Raw genomic sequence first — 19,055 nt, 5'->3', positions numbered from 1 at the left:
GTTAACCCTCTTAACATTTTCTGAATAGGACTAATTATTAGTTATAATTAAAACTGACCAAAAGCATAATTTAATTAGCTTCAATGAGATAGACTTTAAAGGGCCATCTTTCGCCTTGAATAGGTAATGTTTCTTCCTCTAATTATTTGCTCTTGCTAGTGATCCTGATCCTACCCTCTCTTAGCCTAGTGTTGAGAAGGCTATACACTCATGATTTATTTGAACTGTTCAGAAAACATATATGTTTGAATACTTGTCAGGTGATGGGAAAGTCTCTTGCTCCCTCTTGATTTGTGTTTGATTGACATTTGCAGTTATAGGACAGCCTTTGTTGCAAATACTGGTTGTAGTTTCCACAAACAAACCCTTATTTGTAGCACAAAGGTTCAAAACTGGGGTCATTTTCATGTGAATAGATCTTCTGGAAGGGCCATGAAATGGGGATACTGGTCCCAGCAAGGCAAGAATTATCCCATAGTAGGAGAGACGATTTAGTCTCCATAAGCAAACTGTAAGGAACACTGGAAACCCGAAAACCATCCCTTCCTCAGAGGGTGGCTGTAGGGCTGTTGAGTGAGTTCTTGTTGGCACTCTTTCTGGCCCCTCGAGGACTTCTAGCTCTTTAGGGCCTAGGGACCCCCATGCATTCAGCAGTTCCCCCCACCCGGGACCCATGAGAGGGACCTGACCCACAAAGCAACTGATTGCCATTTCAGTGAGTGCCAGCGCTGGCAGAGATGTTTTCCATTGATCACGAGCCAGTCTGATGCCTTTTCTTTTTTTATTCACCAAACATATTTCTGTGGAGAGGCGACAGCTGGAATTCCTTTACAGTTATCCAAAAGGAGGACATCCGATAAGGGCAGACTTCTGTGAATTGACCAGTCTGGCAGCAAGAACAGAGTACATGCCAGAATATTCCTGAACTGGAGATCCACATGTCATTTCATGTATACAGCGCGGCCCACACTGGCAGTGGCCCCTGGCGTCACCAGACAAGGAGAGGCGGATGTTATTTGTCTTTTGACATTGTTTCTGATATTTATGTTGATTGAGCATCGTTTGTCATGCTCAAGAGTTTCACTAGTCCTTGAGTCTGTTGACAAATTGCTGTTTAGAAAATGGTTAGTGGAGCCACGGGTAAAGCTCAGTGGTAGAGCACTCACCTTACAGGCATGAGACCTCATATATATATATGTATGTATGTATGTATGTATGTATGTATGTATGTATATATATATAAAATTTTTATATTCTGGAGATGATTCATTAGAGCAAGTGTTGCCTTCACAAAGGGAAAAGAAAGAGTATTGTGGGAAAAACATAATGACCTAAAATACAACTCTTTTTTGGAATATATTCCTAATGGGAATTTTTTTAGTAAATTCAAGATGAGGTAAACATAGAATTTCCTGCTTTGTATGGTAGTTTGGGAATTATTTTATATATATCAGTTAATTATTATCAGTAGTCTTAGAAGAAGTGACAGATTTATTACTAAATGAAAGTAATTTACACTAAACTGAAAATGGCAGCTGATTTTTAAAGCACAGCTTGATGGGGAAGAAATTGTGTGTCCTTAGAGACAGGGAGGAGAGAGTTGTAATCGATCTGGAAATCACAGAATGTGTGCTACTGTCCGTTTTGCTGAGGCAGGCCCCAAGGGATAACAATAGGATATATTCCTATTTGCGACAGAAAGGGAACAGATATTGGAAGCAACTGTCTCAAACCATCAGTCAAGATGAACAGCCCTGACAAGGTCACAAAAGGAAAAAAATAGAAAAATCTAACCAGGAATATCTGCAAGTAGCACAACCATACAAAAATGACTGTCATATGCATGCTTCATATGGTTAAAGATTGTATGCCAAGTTTTGCATTATTTATATTTAGTGTGTGTGTGTGTGTGTGTGTGTGTGTGTGTGTGTGTGTGTGTGACATATGTGTGTACATGTTGGGAGGCTGCATGCACATACTCATGTATACACATATGGAGGCACATACGGGCCTCTTCCTCTACCATTCTCCACCGTACTTTGTGAGACAGCATTTCTAAATGAGGCTAGAGCTGACTTGACTGATTGGCTGCACTAACTGACCATTGAGCCTGCAGGAACCTTGCCATTGCTCCCTCTCAGCCAGTCCCAGGGTTACAGGCATGCACAACCACACCCAGCCTTTTACAGAGGCGCTTGCAGTCCAAACTCACACCCTCCTGCTTGCATCACACATGCTTTGACACTTGCTCTCAACCCAGCCTTCTCCCCTGATCCTTGCTAATTTTCTTCTCTGCATCTACACCATCTCCTTTCCTACTAAAACATACCTACCTGTTAGACAGTGGATGGTTATGTTAAACCAACCTGTCACCTTTTGCTTCCAAGTTCCCCACCTTCAATTTCCTGGGTGACTTCTGGGGTGGAATTCAAGGTGATAGACTATGGTAATCAATGATGCCCATGGCACAGGCATTCAATAGTGTCTGCTCCCTGCTTGCTGCAGAAGATCTGGGCTGCTGCTCAACATGCAACATTACTTTGGTGCCAGTCAAACAGAACACTTGTGACAGCTATATGATGAAGTTGTTGGTGTCATCTCTCTTGTATATTTTCATTTACACACTCACCAAAGCTACAGATTCTGCCCCCCAGAATGTCTCCTTAATCTATCCTGCTTTCTTGCCTCACCCACCATCTCTTTCTCTCAGGCCTCTATCATCCTTCCTCCGACAGATTTTAATCAGCTCCAAGGGAGCTTTTATGTAGCTGCCTTTTCTCTTCACCTTGCTCCATGCATAATCAACATAGCTACTACCATGTGAAAGAGAATCCTTCCATGGCTCCCTATTACCCTCCCCCCCCAAAAGACATGAAGCCCCTTGTAATATGGCCACTTAATCATCTGACCTACTTCCACCTCCACTTCCTCTGTGGCAGGTCCTCCAACTATGCTAAATTACTGTACATCCCCAAGCATGTACAATCTCAAAGTTTTGTTCCCTACCCTATGGAACATTCCCTTTGCAACTCACCCCTCCTTCCTCTTCCACTTCCTCATTTTGCCCAAATCTCTCCCACTTAGGCCTATCTGTGGCACTTGCTGTCTACACCTCGAACCCATGGGCTACTTCCAAATCTTCAAAGATGTCAGGGTCCTTCCACATGAGGCCTCTCATGTGTGGTCTTCATCACCCTGGAGCATGATCCGTTCCCCCCAGCTTTACATTCTTAAGTTCTACTGATCAGTTTTACTTTGTAAGAGCCTTAGGATCCTCTACTTAAATGCCACTTCCACAGGGAAGTCCTCAGATGATCTTGTTAAGAGCCAATTAGCAATCTGCATTTCCCATCATCACTCCTTAGCATGATTGGGAATAATCTGTTTGTGTAGTTGTTTGGTTTAAAATGTTCTTAGATCAGGTCTACAGGAAGCAAACTCTCAGGCTAGAATTCAAGGACAAGCAGCAATCCCAGGAAGCTCCAGCAGGAGAATAGTGAAATGAGATAGCAGAGGAAAAGAAAACAAAATAGTTGCATGGACAAAGACATTGTAGGGACAGCTGGGTCTCAGTCCTCTGGCAGACACTGGAAGGATGCATGCATATTCCCCAGAGTTGCCGCACTGAGGGTACGTGAATGCTTGGCTCTGATGATTCACCCCACTACTCTCATCCCATTGACTAGCTTGTCTCTCTAGGTGTGAAATTGATACCCTGCCCCACTTCAAGACCAGCAAAATAGGCTTCCCTTAGAGACCAGACAAAAAACTTCCTGCAACATGTTCCTAGGGAGAACTCACTGGTATCCACGGAAATCAGAGGTGAGAAACAAGTGAGGGATAGCTTGAGAGACAATACCCATCTGTCTGTCCATCGGACTCCGCTCCACCACTCTTCCCTTCGCCAGTGTATTTCAAGCAATGCGATGGGATAGGAATATAGTGTGACTCACATAATGCATATGTCATTTTTAAGTTTTGAAAAGCCATTTTAAAAACCAAAGAAAGCATAGATAGACTTCTGTAATCCCAGCTTTGGGAAGGCTCAGGCAGGAGGTCACCTGGCTGAAAATGCATTTTTACTTTGTAAAACTAGAATGTTTGATCTAAATGTGGATGTCTAAAATGTCATTGCAACACATTGTCCTCAGTATCTGGGATGTGTTTTAAATTTACAGGCCATCCCAGTTTGGATGAGCACATTTCAAATGCCAAATAGCTGTACATGGTCAGTGGCTGTCATAGTCCTAAAAACAAAGTATGATAGAGTCTAGATGCTTAGAAAATTTTGCTCAGTGAGAAAAGGTTTTCTTGGGTAAGGCTGTACCTCCTGTGAGAAGCCTTCACTGGCCACTCATGACTGGAACTGGATGCTCACCTTAAGAGCACATACAGCCCTCCCTGGTTCCTCCGGCATACTGTTTGGCAAACAGAGCAGAGGCGATGGGCCACTCATGGGTCTCCTTAGTAGGCTTCTGGAAGAGCCGTTTTTCCGCCCTGTTCAGTATTTGTGTATGGAATCCCCAACTCAGTCTCTGAAGAGCAGAACTTCAGAAACCTTTCACTTAAAGATTTTTGTTTGCTTGTTTTATTATTAATTTATTTATTCTATATATTGACTGAAGTTTCCACTCCCTCCTCTCCTCCCAGGCCTTCCTGCTACCTCCGCTCTACACCCCCCATCCACTCCTCCATTTCTATTCAGAAAAGGGCAGGCCTCCCATGGATATCAACAAAACACGCCATATCAAGTTGTAGTAAGACTAAGCACCTTGCCCTGTATTAAGGCTGGACAAGCTACCCTGTATGAGGAATCGGGTCCCAAAAGCCAGCAAAAAAGTCAGAGATCACCCCTGTTCCCACAGTTAGGGGTCCCACAAGAAAACTAAGCTACACAATTGCCATATATTTGAAGAGGGCCTAGGTCAATCCCATGCAGATTCCCTAGTTGTCAGTTCAGTCTCTGTGAGCCCCTATGAGCCCAGGTTTGTAGTTGGAGTTTTTCTGCCTGGCCCAGTCAGGACAAATCTCTCTTACCCGCCAGTCCCACAGTCGCTCAGACCCAAACAAGTAAACACACAGAAACTTATATTGCTTACAAACTGTATGGCCATGGCAGGCTACTTGTTATCTACTTCTTCTATCTTAAATTAACCCATTTCTGTTAGTCTATACTTTGCCACATGGCTTGTGGCTTACCAGTGTCTTTACATGTTGCTTTCCATGGCAGCGGCTGGCGGTGTCTCTCTCCAACCTTCTACTTCCCAGAATTCTCTTGTCCCGCCTATACTTCCTGCCTGGCCACTGGCCAATCAGAACTTTATTTACACAGAGCAATATCCACAGCACTTCCCCTTTCTTTTTTTTTAAGGAAGGTTTTAACTTTTACATAGTACAATTACATATAACAAAACAATTATCAAACAAAAATTACAGTTACAATATTAAAGAAGATATCTATCTATCTTATATTTGTGAGTCTAAGGTTTTATATCTAACTTATCTTTTATCATAACTGAGGAAATTATAACTATCTAGCCTTCAACCACATCAAAGACCTCAGAAGGATATATTACCTGAGAACCGGAAGAAGGATGCAAGCATTTTTCGGGAGTCTTGCAGGGTAGACAGAGACAGCTGGCAGCCTGGACAGTCACCTAATGTTCCTTTGTAAAGTTGGGGCATTTGTCTTCAGCCCACAGGGCTAGAGTCTCTCAGTCACTTCTCTCAGTGTCCTGTAGAATGTCTGGCAGTTTCCTCTGCGAAGCAGGAACCTGAAGGACCATTTTGTCAAGCAAAGTTTAATGGTCACCTTTCTATGGGTCCTGCATGTCCAGTCGATCAAGCAGTCCAAGCAAGAACAGTTTCTTGCCCAAATGGCTATTTTTGCCAAGGTGAAGATAAGATATGAAGTGTCTTCAATGCCCATCCTCCTCTCTGAAGTAAATTGGTGCTGCCAGGAGCAGACATGTCTCACTGTCCAGAAAGTCTAAATTTTAAAAGTATTTTAAATGCCATATTCTGTAGACCTTTGAAGTGTTTGAAGGTTACCTGTCTATCTGAAATATCTCTGTATACCTAGAAGACTTAACTAACATGGCTACAAGTATGATTATCATAGATGACTAATTATTAATCTATTTTTAATTATCCATTACAATTTTAAATGAGCTGTACAAACATAATACCTTAAACAAGAGTAGAAATATACACACAGTATAACAAAATTAACTTTAGGTTTGTATCAATAGACTAAAGTCTATACCAATGTAAAACATTTTAAACAAGTTGTTGCTCTTTAGAAGTTCCTTAATCTACCCTTTCATCCTATTATATCTATATCATATTCCCTTTTTATCTTTAGAAAGAGATTGCATTTATAATCAACCTGTTTTAAATAAAAATATTGTTTTTTCTCTGTCCCACACCAGAGGGCTCTTCTGATTTGGGACACAAGAATCTTTTAACCTTTTCTTTTAACAGTGTGCTTGGGTTTAGAGAAGGAGTGAGCCAATTCCATCTCCAAAGCCAGCTTGATAATTTGGGGAAATTGGGCATAGTTTTTCTTACTACTTCCTGCTGGAGGGGGCCGCTGTATCTTATGGGAACACAAAGAAAATTTTAGGATTATGGAGTAGTCTGTAAGGGTAAACCTCTGAGCCAGTTGCCTTGAAACCATTCTGGATGTTGCATCATCTGGGCCATGGTGTCATCAGAGACCTTTCAGGTGGTCTTGGCTGATTAAACCTGATGTATCTTAATCTGGAACAAATCCACAGCCTCTGGCTTTCTGTGGAAACAAAAGCAGAGACTCTTTTCCAAAGCAACATATCCTTATATCCAAATTTTGAAGTCAAGGTACCTTTAAAATTTACATATTTGTTTAACTCAACAGCTTTTATGATCAAATCTTTTTCTGTAGTTAAAAATCCCAAAGACAACACAAACCAGATTCTCTGTGTAATATCCATCTTTGTAAGACTGAAACACCACTGTGGCTGCTGCCTCCGCCCACCTCAGCTTTCCAACATGGCGGTGATACAGGTTACCGCCAGCTCTGGGTCTGGAGCCATGTGTACCATCAACTATCAGAAGCAGTTCTATCAAAGCAGCGCATAGCCCAGAAAACTTTTTTTTTTTAAACTGGCAAAGGCTAAATCCACCACGCAGCAGAGTAAAGTGCTGCTTGTAGACTCCTCATTCCCACCACACTGCAGGTCAGACACATAGGCCAGGAACCCGCCATAGTAGCTCAAACCAGCAGGCTGCCGCTAACTTGAGAGAGACAGCTAGGAAGCTGTTTTTAGCTCCGTTTTAGTATCTTTTTTGTCAGGTTTTAGGTAGAAACTCTTGCCAACACGTTGGGCACCATTTGTAGTTAGAGTTTTCCTGCCTGGCCCAGTCAGGACAAATCTCTCTTACCCGCCAGTCCCACAGTCGCTCAGACCCAAACAAGTAAACACACAGAAACTTATATTGCTTACAAACTGTATGGCCATGGCAGGCTACTTGTTATCTACTTCTTCTATCTTAAATTAACCCATTTCTGTTAGTCTATACTTTGCCACATGGCTTGTGGCTTACCAGTGTCTTTACATGTTGCTTTCCATGGCAGCGGCTGGCGGTGTCTCTCTCCAGTCTTCTACTTCCCAGAATTCTCTTGTCCCACCTATACTTCCTGCCTGGCCACTGGCCAATCAGAACTTTATTTACACAGAGCGATATCCACAGCACAGGTTGGTTGTGCGTGGGTTTTCTTGTGATATCCTTGACCCCTCTGGCTCCTACAATCCTTCCTCCTTCTCTTCAGCAGGATTCCCTACCACTCAAAGGTCTTTAAACATAAGTTTTTAAAAAGTGATTTAATAATTAAGACTTTTAAAGCATAATTTTAGTGAAAAAAATTTACACACTAATCTTATAAACTTTTTCTAATAAATAACTATTACATTCTCAAGTGATTACTCAACTCATGGCTACAAAGCTTCAGAAGGTGGAGAGAGAGCAATCTGGTCATGAACCTTAATGAGCTGCCCATAGCCATATTTGATGAATGAGAAATACAGCATAATATAACTTCTATTCTTACTAGTTAATACACTAGAGCCAATGTTTCTCAAAGTGTGACAACCCACCCATAACAGCCTTGGACGATCACCTGGGATTTTTTTTAGACACTCAAAGATTCAGACTCCACCCCTAACTCTGCTAAAACAGAATTCAGCAATGTGCAATATAAGAAGCCTGCCTAGGGCTTCTGGGCCGTGGTGACATTTGAGATCCCCAGCTCTAGATCCAGCAAGTTCTAAATGACTTCCATAGAAGGACATCATGAGAATTAAAGGGAAGACAGAATCCTAAGCCCTAATTATACACAAACTCAGTTTTGACTTTTGCTGCCTAAAGCTATGTAGTTTCTCTGATTGCAAATTATAGGTGCTCTCCATATGCCCCAGGTTCTGCAGCTTCAGATCCCACTAAAGGGAAGAATTACATCTCTACTGAACAAGTTTGTCATCTTTTCCTTTTTATCATTATTTCCTAAACCAAATGATACATACAGCCTTCAGTTTGTATTAGGTGGTAAAGTCATCTAGAGATGTTGTAACGTGTACAGGATGAGTGCACAGGTAATGTAAAATGCATCGTTTTATATAAGGATGATATCTGTGAATTCTGATATTCAATTTGTCATGGTACCAATCCCATGTGGGTACTATGACCACTATACTTTCAAGTGATATAAAAGGAATGATGTGTTGAAACTCATCCAATATGAGATACAGATAAAAATTTGGTTATATCAAGCCATTATTGAATTTCAACAATTTTTAGAAGTGAAAAATATGCAAATAAAGTATTTTTCTTTTCTGCCTTGGTGTGCTTGTGAAATCTGTAGGATTAGCAACTCTGTGAGGGCACATTGTTATTAAAGGTCATTTCCACTATAAACTTCAGAAAATTCCAAGGGTTACCTTAAAGGATTTGTTTTTACCTAAAATTGTGGTGTTCAATACAGAAGGAATAAATATTTCAAAAGGAAAAGTTCTAATAGCATGAAAATGAAGGCTTTTACTTTTCAGAATAACATGGGGATGCCCACAGTCTTAGACATATGTGTATTCAGTTGTACCAAAGAGGGCATAAATTAGGCTATTCAGTGTGCAAAAGAAGGTCCCTCTGGAGATGTCTCACAAGAAAATTAGCACTCGTACATGTATATCTACTGTCAGTGACATCACAAGGGACCTTGGAGACAAGACCCTGAGGGGGAATACAACACTGAACTAAGGACAGTCTTATTCAGCTCAGTCACTCAGCACTTTTTGGGATATGTAGAGATGAAACAAGCTTTAGTTTTCCCTAACATTCATCTCTAACTGTATTTCCATGTTGTATAGGAAGACAGACATGTCTCATGAAACTCTCCCATCTGTCTCGGGCACGATTTTATTTTCCAAAGAACTTAATTTATTCCTTCCCTAGCATCTTGAACCTTGGAGGTACCCAACAAACATTAATTGATGATAAAGATATCTAACAGCTTTTGAATTTATTCATTGGATGATGTTTCTATTTCAAGACAGTCTTTATATACTTTCCATTCTTCAGCAAATTAAAAAGAAAGAAAGAAAAAAAATCTGCTTTCATTTGCCAATTCTGAATTTAACATCTGCACAGAGTACAATGTGTGCCTGCTTGAAACAAATGTGTAGGCACACTGGTTATCTTGACTGGGGAACAGAAATGACAATATAGAGAATTATAGGTTTTAGAAGGGTATGTAACCTCAGGGCTTGAAGTTAATGGAAAAATACAATTGGGGAGAAAAAATGGGGGAAGGAAGAAAACTCCACTGAAATGCTGTTCTAGTAACTAACTTTGATCACAGCTTCCCCAGCTATGGAGTAGAAATCAGGTTATGTAAATATGTGGGAATGGGTGTGATTTATGGTTGCTTCTCCAACATAAATCACCTAGCATGATGACTGCCTATGTCAGCGTAATTTGACCTCTGACCTCACTTATTCCATCAAGTCATGGGAAGACTTTGGGAACATTGCTTAATTTCCATTCATTAGCTTCTTTTAACAATGATGTGTTGCTATTTCCTTATTATTTTAATTCCTTAGTAGGTCTTGATTGTGTATAGGATGTTGTGTGTCTCTATGTGCTCTACAGCTTCCCCTGGGAAGGCTTTGCTGATGAATCGTGTTTGTGAAATACCTAGAAATCCTTTGCTCAAAAGCTAACCTTATTGGAGTAAAAGTATCTGTATCAACATGCCATATGCTGAACCATATGTTAGTTATTAGGGTCTCATGTGATATTGAAAATAGATCTCCAGTATATTGATCTCTGCTATTTTTATACCAAGATACCTCACAGCCTACTGGGTGAGCTAGGGTCACACTGTTAGTGTTGAAATGCCATGAAGTTCATTTTTTCTGCAGATACTTGGTGACCTCTTACTCAACACTTGGCTCTCTGCCATCATACAGAATGTGTAGAAAGGACAGATGCATGGGGTAGTCTCCTGTACTTCCTCTTCTTGCACATTTAGGTCTCCCTTGACAGATACGAACACTTTAAAAATAGTGCTTTCCAGGATTTCCTCTTCCTTGTACTGGTGAATATGCTGTTTGAGACATGGTTCTACAGGCAGGTTTCCTCACCCCATGACTGAAGACCAATGCGTGAGTCATACAGCTACTCTTTGAGTTTATTTGGGGTAGGGTAGAGCTGTTTCTGGCAGTCAGGAAAGCATTCCCTACTGGCCATGGAGCCTCGCCATCTTCACAGGAAATTTTACATCATCAGTCTAGAAAGCTACATTGGAGCAAGGTCCACACTCACAGTCAGAGGCCCCAGGAAACTATCCCTGCCTTTGGCTCATTGTTCTAGTAAGGAGATGAAATGGCAGCAGGTGTGTAAAGTAAAGGTCTACTTTCTTACATCTGGGTCAACCGTCTTGAAAAATTCTTCCCTGTATTACTTATGCACCTCCAGTTTGATAAGTAATTTGAAGACATTGGAAGTGGTTTGTGTCTCCTTTTTTCTGATGTGTTCACAAACTAGACAGGTAAGGCAATTTTCATATTTCATTACATCTTAAATAGTTGTGGAGTACATATCACATTTTCACTCTACATCCTTAGTCAACATCAGGAAATGAATCAGGCAAAGATGCTTGCCTGGGTAGAATAGACCTTCAAGCAGTGACAGGTACATAAAAACATGAACATGATACCTGTATAAACTACATGATAGATGAGAGAGAGAGAGGGAGGGAGGGAGGGAGAGAGAGAGAGAGAGAGAGAGAGAGAGAGAGAGAGAGAGAGAGATAAGGAGGAAAGGTGTATGGGTGACAAATGTGGTTTTAGATGGAAGATTGATTCAGCCTAATTGAAAGGATACATTTGAACAAAGACTTGGAGGACTTAGCCAGAAAGGAGGCTAGGCAGACAAGGCAGGTATGGAAAGACGGGTTCCTAACATCTTGGAGAAACAGCCATAGCCTGTAAGGCTGGCAGCAAATGAGAAAGAGTATAGTTGAATCAGCTCACGTCTTGGTGAATATAAAGCCAATACATTCATAGCCAAAAGTGGAGAAAGATTTATTGCAGGGAGCAGGTATGAGAGTGTTTGAGTTATTTCTAAAATAGTGCTCTCATCCACCAAAAGAAGAATATATGCATTTATATAGGATGAGCCCATTCTGTTCATTCATCTGTTTGCATGTTTGTTTGAGACAAGGTTTCTCTGTGTAGACCCGGCTGTCCTGAAACTTGCTCTGTAGTAGACAATGCTGGCCTCAAACTCAGAAATCCACCTGCCGCTACCCCCTCCATGAGTGCTCTGCCACTACTGCCTGGCAAGGATTGGTCCATTCTGGATCTAACTCAGTTAAGGGGCGCTGTCCTAGTTACTGTTCTGTTGCTGTGCAGAGACACATGACCAAGGCAGCCCTTATAAAAGAAAGCACTTAATTGGGGGCCTGCTTACTAGCATGGTAGGGAGCATGGCATCATGTAGGCAGCTGCTGGAGCAGTAGCTGAGAGCTACATCTTGACTTGTAGGCAGAAAGAGAAACTCTAGGCTTGGAATGGGCTTTTCAAACCTCAAAGCCCACCCCTAGCAACACACTTCCTCCCAAAAGGCCACATCTCTAAATCCTTCTAATCCTTCCAAGTAGTCATTCCCTGGTGACTAAACATTCAACTATGTAAGACCATGGAGGCCATTATTATTCAAATCACCAAAGGTACTTTCTTGAGTATGCTCAGTTGAATATCATAATCTTAAAAAGGAAAGATTGTAGATATATCCAGGGAAATGTACATCTCAAGGTCATGGAGCATGTATTTAAAAGATTACAATGGTAAACAATAATGCCTCTGGGCATGCTCAGCTTCCACCATAAAGTTTTAGTTTAAAATCTTTTTAAAAAGACACTGTGAAAGTGTATTAAAACAGTAGTCTATCCCTAAATATGTCAGCCTTCCCTTTGTAGCTAACAGGAAAATAGAGAAGGCCGAATCCAGGAAATCCTGAGGAGCTCCAACACAGAGCTCATCTTGCTATCAGAAATTTTGAGCAAAGACTTTGTGTGACCCAGCCCATATTTTCAATTCAACTGGCTTTCTAGCTAAGGACAGACTTTGGAAATAAGAGCTGGATCAACAAAGCATGTGGGATATCATTGCTACAGACTTGGAGAGAAAGAGGATGGAGACTGGTTCCTAGAAGTGGGGAGGAAATAGATGGATTCTCATTCACTTTGCTCCTTAAAATTTATTACATCTGCTTTCTAGGAACCATTATCTAATACTAAAGAAACATGGATTAAAAAACAAAACAAAACAAAACAAAACAAAAAAAAGCCTAACCTACAGGTTTGTGCAGTTCAAGCACAGACTCTCAGGTGGACAGGATACCTTTTCAACTTAAAGAAATGAAATTTATGTCAAGAAAAAAGTAATAATTACTGCCTGGGAAGAATACAGCATTTCCCTCTTAGTCCCTTGGCATGTTTGTATGGAGCTCCTAATTGATTTAAGCTAGTATACTAGGTGCTGAGACAAGGGACATCTCTATTACAAAGTACTTAAGGGTGGGTAATTCATAAGAAGGTTTATTTAGCACAGTTTGAAGGCCTATGGTTCAAAGTTGGGCATTTCCCATCTGTTTGTTCTCTGGTAATGATCTTCACAATGGCCCAATGCATGTGAAAAAGACCAGATAGGGAGACAACCTCTTTGCAGAAACTAACAGGAAGCCTCAAGAATACATTGGTCCTTTTTACCATTCCCATATCCCTATCACCTTCTATCAGCTCCATCTCTTAAAAAGTACACTACCTCATCACCACCACACTGGCGATCTATTACCTGGGGGGGGGGGGGGGGCATAAAGCAACCATTGCAGCAGATTAGCATAGGTTACAAGAATCTGCATGCTAAGAGAGAAGCTGAGCTTTGGAGTAATCTGACCTGCATCGAAACAGCTCTAAACAAATTCTGACAGATCAGAACAGTTACCTAACTTCTACCTCCTTGATTTCTGTATCTGTGAAACTGGAAGTTAGGAGAGTAGGAATATTGTGGAGTTCACTGGAGTATGTGTTAGCCAAGCACATAGGCACTAGAAGCAGCAGCTGCCACAAACCATGGAGGGAGACCACCATGTGGATGCCTATTTATTTTTTTCTGAAAGATAGGCATGAGGCTTCCCATGAATATGAGGCAGCGAATGTAGAGACTTCTCACTAAGATAGATCAAGTGGCTGATGACACCTCCAGAATCCAGACTGTAGTGGTCTGGAACTAGCTATCCCTCTATCCTCCTTTCTGTTTCTCCCATCCTCTTCTGCTTCCTGCCTTTCCATTCTGGAGTTATGGAACAGAGCTAACCATGGCAGCTAGGCTCTTTGAACTAAGACATATGGTGAAGGAAATGGATGCTGAGCACCACACTTGAGCAGAGTAGGGAGGAGACCAAAGAAATGTGACAGTGACATGCTGTAGGTGCTCCTAGATGACTGTAAAGGATGTGTTGGGAAGTTGGTACAACTTGAGTGTGATCTGTGGCTTAGGTTAGAAGAATGCCATCTCTGTTCATTTCCAGGTCTTGATGGATGTGTCATGGTTGGGACAAGAATGGACTTTTTGTATAGAACACACACATCAAAGTGTTTAGAGCTGATGGAATAGTAAGGGGGTAATCATGTCTCCTGAGTGTTTCAGTCTAAAAACAAAACAAAACAAAACTTCCTTCTGTCATTCTTGCTATTTAAAATTATTCCATTGTAAAAAAAAAACCTTCTTATAAAAATATAAATATTTATATTAAGCTAAAAGATACACCATGGCAATGTATAAAGACATAAATATCTTTGGTATTAAAAAACAGAATTTTAGAGTTGTAATATTGAACCCACCTGGTTTATGTGTCAACAAAGTTGGGATTCTTTGTGTTCTTTCTGTGAACTCAGGAAATTCATAGAAGAGGGCAATTTGGATCCTCAGCTTAAATCTTAAAGTATTATTTTGTACATTTTTGTCTCCCCTGAATTTAACCATCATGTTCAGACAATAAATATTAGCTGTCTTTCCAGGAAGGCAGTAACAGATTGACTTCAGGACCTTTCATTGGCTATTTGTTAGATGTGGTAGTCCTACACAAAGTGTTGTGATCACACCTACTTTTTGAGGTTGTTATTGAATTAAACTTAGTAGTCTACACAGAGCAATTTCAAACTGAATAGAAGGTAGCCGCCAGCAATCAGTACATACTAGCTGATGCCCACGTAGCTATATAATTAAACCAAGTATAAACATTATCATACCAATGACAGCGATACTCTTTAGGCTCATTTCTCTTATGTAATCTAATCTCATTTCCAAATGTGTGTTTCTAGACAATTTTGAAATGTGTGAAATGAAAATATAAATGGGAAGAATATAGAATTCAAGCGAGACTGAGTTCCTTACCCATAAGAGAGTGCTGACTTAGGGCTCGGTTGGTTAAGGGGATACAAACCTCCTTAGGACTCAAGTTTGGATCCGCTGTAGGACTACTGCAGTCAGCACTACGGATCTGTAACACCAGCTGAAGAAGATCACTGGGGCTTACTAGCCAGCCAGTCCAGATGAACGAGAGACCTTGTCTCCATCAATGGGGTGGGTGGGGGCTGGAGAGACTGCACAGTGGTAAGAGCTCCTGCTGCACAAGCATGAGGCTCTGAGTTCAAAGCTCCAACACCCATGTAAAAAGCTGGACATACCCACACATGCCATGCAGGGTCGGAGACATGAGGATCTCTGGAGTGTGCTGACTACCAGTCTAGTTGTAGGTTCAGTGAGAGATGTTGTGTCAGAGGAATGAGACAGAGAATGATAATACAGGACACCTGAAATCTTCTTTTGGCTTCTGACCATTATCTGGGGGGCATTTATCTACACATATATGTACAGATATACCACCAATCACATATCCACACAACCCCTCCCCTCTGCAAAAAAAAAAAAGTAGAGGGGAAGTAATTTCAAAAGAAACCCAGAGTTGACTTCTAGCCTCTACACACACACACACACACACACACACACACACACACACACACACACACACACACACACACACGAGTATACAAATAGGAACAATGCTAACGTTTAGTAAGAGGTAACAGAAAACATATTGTATATGTTATTCAACTACTATCAGTTACTTATAACACTAATAATCCCATCAGCTGGCCCAGCTTCTAGTCACATACAACACAGTACAGGTTGGTTGTAAGTTGGTTGTCTGATAGAAGCTGGGATCGGCTAGGTCGTTCTATTTTAAGATGTGAATGACTTAAGCTTGGCTTCAGACTCCACTTCGGGTTGAAGGCTGTTCTGCCTACTCCTTGTTCCTCTTCAGCCAGCAGCTGTAATGCATCTTCTTCCCACGGCAAATGGCAGGGGCAGAAGACACAAATCCAGTTATGTGGCACATTTAGGTATTGCCAGTATCTCAAGCACTTGCATTTCATTATCCAAGTCAAGTCATGTAGCTGAGTCCAACATGCATGGAGTGTAAGTATTTCCTATTCACAGAGGGAGGACACTGGCATATAGTAATCCCATTACAGGGACTAAAGATTTAGGACCAAGAATTTAGTCTGTAAACTGCTGTATTTGAACTTGCTCGGGTCAAAAAGTCTGGAGACCTGTACATAAGAAAAGGCATCAGCCTACCAGCAAGAGGTATACATCAGACTGTTGAAGAGCAGCCATGGACTTAACACAATTGACTTCCGGTTCTCTTCCGGTTTCTGTACAAAGCTGGCAGAGGGAAATAAAATCATCAAGATAACACCTCGTGGCCGTAATGTTGGGATTCTGCCCTTGCAATCCTCCCTCAATATAGAATTAAACATGCAGAATTCCTGTCACAGTCCAGCCAGCAACAGACTCCTTCTTCTCATATGAATTCATTCTGCAGGTGGACTCCCTCATTTTATTCATGTAAACTTCATGAAACATATTCTTGCAAATAGCTCATGCTTAACAAATATGAATTAAAAGATTGAGGGTCAGAAATAATATTAGAGAAGTAAGAAGGATTCTGCAGCAAAATTCGTCCTGGTTATTACGTTTTTCAGCATGAGGAAGTAAAATATCGTATCACACACAACATAAAAGCTGTGGAAATTTATTATCTCAAGTGAATATATGATCCTAAATGTGTATTAACTGAGATAATTTAGCTATCTGGAAGCTGGCTTCTGAGTGACTTTTTTTTTTTTTTAAGCTATCAAAATAGCCCGGTGCTTCCCTGTAGGTATTGCTTCACATTTATTGTAACCCTTTTAAAATCCCTTCTAAAAACCACAAGTTTATATGCCCTTCCCCACTTAACTTTTTATTGTTTATATGTTTCCTGTTGAGATAGACAGACCGAGCTGTTCCTTACCAAATGCTGTTAAATGATGTGACACTCCCCACCCCCACCCCATACACACCGGCAGAGGCCCACTTTTTCAGTAAGAACTAACCCTTTGGAAGCATTTGAAATGGATGGAAAGATAGAAGGCCGCCAAAATATCCTTCTAAAAGACAGTGAGATGCATGCTAATCTAATTGCCCAAGACAGCTCGTTGGGCTTTGAAAGCAAGCCTTCTGCGTTGGCGCCCCCTGCTGGATGTGAGTATGAATTGTCTCTGAAATAAAAAACAACTTGAATCTTTTCAGCTGAGCGTACACTTGGTACTCAAGTGGCAAATCCAGCCTACTTCTAGGATGCATTTATTCCATGATAAACTTGCTAAGCAATCCGTGAACTAGCTTCCCAAGATCAGAAATACTCAAATAGAAAACTACAGCCTACTCAAAATAGGAAAGAAAAGCGTGCCACTGGGATGTCTGTGTTTGGGAGTTAGGGCCTAAAAACTCAGGACGATCTGCCGGGTAAACCCCCTTTGTGAGAGCACGGGGTTTGGTGGTCTGAATGTGAATTTCCTTTCTATGCATATGAAACCGCCGGAAACGGTTCTGCTCGTTCCGGTTACTTGTTCCTTGCCTTGCCTGTCTTTTCCTGTTAAGGACGCAGTCTGTCCTCACTCTCTAAGAGACATGGCAACCAGACTAATTTGAAAGGCAGCCTGTCACCTACAGACTTCAGACCTATTCTGAAATCTGTGTTATGAAGTCTATCTGTTGGGGAATAACTGGCAGATTATTATTTTTTTCCTGCTTGACTCAGTTCATTTGGTAGGGAGGAAAGGGAGAGATATTGACTAAATTTTTGGCACGTGCTCTCATACCAGCTTGGCATTATTAAGGGAACAAGAACAACCATGATGGTTATTTCCTCCCAAGAGCAAAAACCAATGCTATCACCCTCATGAAGAATCTCAAATGAGAACACTACAGATGCTGTGTGGGGCTTTTCAATATGTCACTTACATCAGTGGATTTAAAAGCTCACAGAGAAGCCCCCTCCCTACTTCTCATATTCAAAATTGCATTGTGTCCCTTGTGTCTGATGGCAAACTGAGTGGATTCTGACATGTTTAGGTATTGACTGACTGTACTCTTCTCCAGAGTGGAAGCTGTCCAGTGGATTGTATTTCAGAGGATCTTGGTAAACGCTTCTCTGTGAGTGTGGCAAGGATTCTCATACTCCTGTATCAGGAGCCAGAAGTAAGGCTGAGCAAGACAGCACATGCCTGTCATCCCAACACACAGGCATCAGAAGCATTAGAACTGCAAGTTCAAGGCCACACCTTGCACAGAGTGAAACCCTGTCTCAAAAGCCCAAATCACACCAAACCATAAAAGAGTGAATGGTGGCAGATGGTGAGACTCAAAACACACTCAGCCAGCAAATAAGTGTTGGTGACTTAGGCCAACTTAAGGACCAAGATGGAGAGGGCTCAGTGATCTTTCTACTCTGTGACATTGGCTAAGATGGTCATTCTGTAGCCTACAGGCAGGTGGGATGGACTAGAGGGTGCCACACTGCCTCCCTCACATCTGTCTGCTCACTGCCTGATTCCGTGTCCCTTTCTGTCTGGGGGGAGTCTATCCTGGACTGCATTGCAGTTATGGCTACCTTTCCAAAAGGAGGAAGCAAAAACCGTCATTCTGAGGGTAGCTTGGAAGTCTCAGGATAGCACCCCCACCTATCTCCTTGGTCCAAACCAGTGACACTACAGATCACATGTGCACAGAAGGGAGCTAGGTGCTGCTGGCAGACAGAAGGGCTTGTGGACATCTGTACTTTGTATTGATAGCTTCTGACTTTCAGTTTTCTGTCTATAACTACATTTTATGTTCTGTTGTCGTGCCTTTATTTAAGGTAATCATTTATATTTCCCTTTCCACAAAAGTGTTTTGGAGATCTCCCCAAAATTAATTACAAAATCAGGCCTTTACTTGCCCTTGGAAATACATTTTCCCTACCTGTGAATTCACAGCTAGAACATATTTTAAGACATAAAAATAATTAGTTGCAAGCAGCCAATCTTCATTGCAACTGCCGTTTATTTCATTTTTTAGACTTATACA

The 19,055-nt window shown here is 41.3% G+C and overlaps 1 protein-coding gene across 1 annotated transcript in view; it reads left to right on the top strand.

The window, feature by feature from the left end:
- The window catches only part of Macrod2 (mono-ADP ribosylhydrolase 2), a 1,315,286-nt gene that overhangs the window by 1,168,899 nt on the left and 127,332 nt on the right, over positions 1-19,055 (top strand). The window lies entirely within an intron of this gene.

This window comes from Onychomys torridus, chromosome 4 (assembly GCF_903995425.1).
Source record: "Onychomys torridus chromosome 4, mOncTor1.1, whole genome shotgun sequence".
Taxonomy (NCBI): domain Eukaryota; kingdom Metazoa; phylum Chordata; class Mammalia; order Rodentia; family Cricetidae; genus Onychomys; species Onychomys torridus.
The sequence above is the reverse complement of the archived record's forward strand: the minus strand, read 5'-3'. Positions and strand labels throughout refer to the sequence as shown.